This window comes from Fundulus heteroclitus, chromosome 10 (assembly GCF_011125445.2).
Source record: "Fundulus heteroclitus isolate FHET01 chromosome 10, MU-UCD_Fhet_4.1, whole genome shotgun sequence".
Taxonomy (NCBI): domain Eukaryota; kingdom Metazoa; phylum Chordata; class Actinopteri; order Cyprinodontiformes; family Fundulidae; genus Fundulus; species Fundulus heteroclitus.
Window position 1 is genome coordinate 2525286 of NC_046370.1, and position 5818 is coordinate 2531103.

At 40.9% G+C, this 5818-nt stretch overlaps 1 long non-coding RNA gene across 1 annotated transcript; it reads right to left on the minus strand.

The window, feature by feature from the left end:
* Positions 1-3096: 3096 nt before the first annotated feature.
* On the minus strand, positions 3097-5289 carry LOC118564331. The gene is made up of 3 exons (XR_004931769.1): positions 5097-5289; positions 3853-4102; positions 3097-3202 (listed from the first exon to the last, which is right to left on the minus strand). It is a non-coding gene; the product is annotated as an uncharacterized LOC118564331 (long non-coding RNA).
* Between the last annotated feature and the right edge of the window lie 529 nt (positions 5290-5818).

Below are 5818 nucleotides of genomic sequence, written 5' to 3' on the forward strand. Positions count from 1 at the left end.
TTTTTTTCCTCTACACAAATACAAATCGATAATTTACAACTGCACAAATCTGCTGCTGTGAGTCACAAATTCTATGTTACAAGTTACGCCTTCATTTTCACTTTTGACACAAACGTGGCGCCGGTAAAAATGATCTGTAACTTGTGGGTAGTATCCTTGATTGGACAGCAGGGGGCGCTGCCTGCTCTGTCAGTCTGTACCAACCGGAAATACATACTGCCTTGTTGCCTTTTAAGTACCCTTCACGCATATGCCTTCGAAGGACGCAGCTGTCACTGTCATAAACAAAGCCATGTTTTTCTTTTCTGTCACTACAATTTAGAAACGGCCCGTTTTTGGATTTCGCCAATTCATTTTCCATTTTCTCCTTCGGATTAAAAGATAAAGACCGTTTCACGGATGGCCCAGAAGTGCAGGAAAATATTTCAAAATAAAAGCATCGATATAACATAATGGAAGCCTGAAGAATAAAATAATGAAGCGTAGAGATGTCTTTTGGATAAAAAAAGGACAGTTTAACGTTGCAACATGATAGTTTATTGTAGACACATGAGCTTTATTACATTATTGTGTGTTTTACTAGAGAAACATGAAACATAAAAGCAAATCACATGCTGTAAACCAAAAATATAGAAGTAAAGTTTATTTTTCTCATCAAGCAAACCCCCTCAAGCAAAACCTACCTTCACTATAGGATTACTGTCTATATGTTTCTTGATTTTAGTGAACAGTACATATTTTTGAAGCTAACAGAGAAATGAAGATTTTTTCATTGATTTAATTGATTTATCTTTACTCACAAATAAATACAAATACTGCCACGGGGATAGAGTGCCTCAAATATTTCATATTTGTCATACAAAAGATGCTAATTAAAAAGATAAACTGTTCCGTGTCTGGGCTAGAAAAGCATCTATAGCGGCTTTCACGGGAGTTCCTCAGTGTTTTCTCTCTCCATGATGGAAATTTTTGATTACATTTTTACTAAACAAGAGTTACAATCTCCCTTATTGAATAGCCTATAGATGGAGATTCTTATTCATAAGACAACTGAGATCCAATCTAACCAATAGTTAGATAAGCTGCATTGTCTATCTTTTCTAAGTCTCCCTGCCAACACACCCATGAGGGGCCCATGCGGGTTGGATGCGGGCTGGTGAGTGGGCCCCAGCTGGGCTGCCCAGCTATTTTTGAATGGGGGTTCCATGGTGGCCCATTGTGGGTTTCACATGGGCAACCCAGTTTTCTCCCACATGGGACCCACACTGGACCCTGGGCTGATTATGGGTCCTTATGTCCAACATTGTACCCAGGCTAGCCTTTATTATTACAGGCTATTTAATTTTGGAGTGGGTTCTTATTTTGTTTTATTTTTGTATTATTATTTGTGAATGCTGCTTGTCAAGACTTTGATGCAATCAACTGTGAGTTGCCTCTATCCATTATATAAAATAAAAATGCGATGCCATTAATCAAGCTTTTTTTATTAAATGAAAAGCAATAATAGTATTTTACAGATTAAATCAGATGATACAGATAATAACCATTATAACCAGTTATGAAAGTGTTATACATCAATGTAGGAGCTATTTTCTTATTTTTGTTTTAGAACTCAGATTATTTAGTTTATTTGGTGTATAAATACATGGACTCCAGGTAGCTCAGGAGGAAAGTGGGTGGGTTTATGATATTTTACCAGTCTTTCAGTGCTGCAGTCTGTCAGTCTACCAGTCCTTTCAGGAAACCAGGGCAGGAGAGGTGGCAAGTAGTTTTTCAGTTTGTACCATGTTTATTTTTTCCCGAAGAAACCTGGAATAAACTCACAGAACTGCATTTTGATGTATTTTGAGAATTTTTTGTACTGCGTAAAACCAGAAACCCACTATTCATCAAGTGACTATTTGATTTAAATTTATCTTTTGTTTGTTTACTTTTGTCAGAACCCTGTCAGCAGGGCTGTGCAGCCTGGTGATGGTTCTGCTAGTTTTCTCCACAGGTGTTCGTGGTTGATGGGTGGGCGGAGCCCACACACCTGCGGGCTGTTGAGCAGCACCAGACAGCACTATAAGAACCGTGCTCAGACAGCGGGAGGATGCCAGAGTGTTACCGTCGTGGTATGAAAGCCAGCTTCGGATCTCTAGCCTTGATATCCTTATATGCGAGTTCCTACCTTTGTGTCTCCCAGGTTCCACCTTTGCATCCGGACGATCCCCTCTCGTGTTGACAACTGTCAAGATCCATCGGTCACCTCTCCTTTTGCTCACCTCGTGGTTTCCTGTCGTTTCCTCCTGGACAACAACTCTAGAGCCCAGCCATCTTCGGGCAAGCAACTGGTTCCTCCCGCTGATCTGGATTCCTGGAATTTACGGTGCTGCTCGGACCCGCTTCCGCATCCACTCGCCGTTTTCTCCGGACACCTGTGGTTTCATCATCAGCTCCACACCCAGTTCTCATTGCCACCTCCCCGGCCTGGGTCCTCCACCGTGTGGTAAGCTTACGTCCACGTCCAGCAGCATCCTCCCGGTTACCTCTGCCAAAGATAACAGATCCTCTTGTCTTTTAGATCAAACCGGCTTCCCGTCCTCCTGGTCCCAGTCCGAGCTCCATCCTGCTGAACAATCCGCTCTCGAGTTTTGACTTCAATAAACCCTTTTTCTATCTACCTGTATTCCTGAGTGTATTCTGCATGTGGGCAAAACATATAAAGCCAAACATGACAACTTTTAAGTTTTTTCATTGACAAGTAGTCACTACAATCAAGAAAAAAAATGGAACAGAAAAAAAAAAGGTCCCATAACAAATTTTCTTCCGCTGAGCAAGAAGTGGATCTAGTGGGAGAAGGAGGGTGAAGGAGGGACCTGTCTGGCCTGTCTATTGCCTCCCCTGTTCCTTAATCCGATCAGCCATTTCAAAACTGCCCTCTCCACATCATTCCTGGTGATCTGGCTGGTTAAGGTGTTCTTCTTTAAAGCTCCTGCAGGAAATATATGTTATGGTCACAATAAATGAGTATAAATTTCTCTCGACAAAAGTTAATATATTACAGTTATTATCCATCATGCACTTACCAAATATGACTTCAAACAACTTTAAAGTCCACAAAGTTATACTGCCTTGACAGGTCATGGTCCATGATGAAGACCATCATGCGTCGTGTGGCCTCATCCACAGTGCTCCCTCCAATGTCTGCCACTGCTGTGACCTAAGGGGGAACAAAGTCAGTACAAAGTAAAATCATTTTAAAAAATTTTTTGCAGCTTTTAATGGCTCACTTTTATTGACAGTAGACTGACAGGAAAAGGGTGGAGGAAGGGGAGAGACATGCAGCAAAGGACCGCAGGTCAGACCAAAGGCCTCCAAACATGGGTCGCGCTACCAGCTACGCCACGAGCACACCCCCAGTTAAATCATTTTTATAGCCACTGGAGTAAACCTAACAAAAACACAGACTCTGGATCTAGATTATTTTCATTGTTGATTAATCTATCGATATAGATTAATGTATAATTGTTGATTATTTCAACAATTAATCGATTGGTTGCTATAATAATAAAATGTTAAAACATTTTGAAATATGTCAGTGCTTCCCAAATCTCTTGTTCTGTCCACAAAACAAAGAGATACTCGGTTTATGGCCATGAATGAACAAAGAAGACCGATATATTCTTATTTATGAAGCTTAAATCATAGAATTAGGACTTTTTTGCTTTAAGAAAACTATAGTTGCCAATTAATTGAATTATTGATTACTGTTCAATTTATTGATGATTTGTTGCAGCTCAGATCAGATCTACTGCCAGCCCCCCAATAAAACTGAATGAAATTTCACTAGCCTAAACTTTACATACATACCAGTTCAGACATGAAGCTTGGGTCAGACAGTTTTTCCTCCATCACTTCGACCTCCCTAACTGTCTTTAGAGGGAAACCATCTGGGATGAAAGAAAGGGTGTCGCCACTGTTGCCACGCTGTGCCAAGGTTTGTAGCATCCTTCTAGTGACTCGATTGTCTTCTTTGAGTTCCTCAAGGACTGTCAGGATGCGAACAAGAATGTTGTCCCTTATTTGCATTTGCGGGGTTTCGGGTGGTGACATGGCTGACCTAAGGAGGAGTACAACCATAAAAGTGTCATTGTAGACCAGTTGAATATAGGCAAAGAAGATGTCAGCACAGACTACGGCTGGACGATAATTCAATAACAATATATATCGATCAATAGACGTGTGGAGCGATAAAAAAAAAATAGGGTCGATAAAAGTTCGATAGAGAGTTTTCCTTCCTTCCTTTCAGCCTATCATATTAGTTGATGCTACAGTCACTGCTTCCTCTCGACCAATCGTAATCTCGGACCCAGGCAGGCCGTCACAAAGCGCCGCTCTCTCAAACCACAACACAGAGCGGGGGAATATGTCGCAGCAAGGAGTGGTGGAGGAAACGGTCCCAAAACGGGGTTTTAGTAGTTCGCCAGTCTGACAGAAATAAACCACAGTGATTTGTAAAACTTGCAAGGAACCGGTAAAAACAAAGTCTGGTAACGCAACCAACTTGTTTCATCACGTAAGCCGCTCACACGCGCAGCAGCGCGAGCCCATTCAATCTTCTGGAACTTCTTCCAAAGCAAAGCAGGTATAGCAGCTAAGCTGGGCTCCCTTCTTTGTGATAAAATGAAAAAGCGTCCAAGCGGCATAAGGACATCATGCATGCAGTAAAATGCTTCATAGTGATTGATACGTCTGCAGCCGAAAAACCTGGCTTCAAACAATTACTTGCCACTCTTGATCCGCAATATAAAGTTCCGGGCGCAAGTTTTTCTCTATCAGCGCTCTTTAAATTGTGCAACGAGTGCCAGGAATCAGTGCAAAATGAGTTCCAATCGGTGTCCTTACACGCCACAACCTCAGACTCTGTCGGGACATCTGTGTTCTGCTCAAACTCAACTAATTTTATACGAGCTACCTCGTATGTTGCTGTCCGAGAGATACAAAAGAAAGAATTACAATTACTTTTATTTCAGAGAACAAATTGTAACTAAATCAATGTGAGCTCTTCTTGTCGGATCATACCATACATTAATTAAGAAAGATGATTACCCTACCTGCTTTCCTCTTGACATTCAACTTGTAGGTTGCCCAGTCAAAGTGTGGGTCATGTTGCTCTGTGACCGCCTTTGCAATGTTAACTCTTGCTGGTGGCCAGTAGCATTCATCCTCCTCAGGCCCGATAAACCATTTGGTCGGAATCACTGCCAATCCTCCACCATTTTTAAAATCAACAATTGCAAAAGGCAACATGCTTAAAGAAAAAAAATACACATCAATAGAAATACATGCATAACAACAAATAAAAAAACAAACAAAAAAAAAACAAATAGGTAGCACACTAGTGCAGGAGTGGCAATGCCACATATCCAGTCTTGTGTGGTAACAGAACCACTTTTGTTTTTAAGTCCTCCACAGGTAGTAGCTGTAGGTGTTCAGATAAATTGAAGACAAAAAGAATTCCAATAAGTGAGGAGTCCATTAAATAGGTGAAAAATGGTTGGGCGTTTTCAAAGGAATTACACAGTACTTTAACGGTTCCGGAATGTGACAATATGTTTTGCACAATAACAACATTTCCCCCAACAGAAAAACAGTTATTGCCACGAGAAGAGGAGATCAGCGTCTGTCCATCATTGTAAGATCTATACTCTCACTATCTGGCATATCATATGAATCCCAATTTTCATTGATATGATCAAATGATGGAATGTTACAGTCATAAAAAACGTCAGTGGAATTTTCTTCTTCATGATTACTTGATAAATTCTCATTGCAA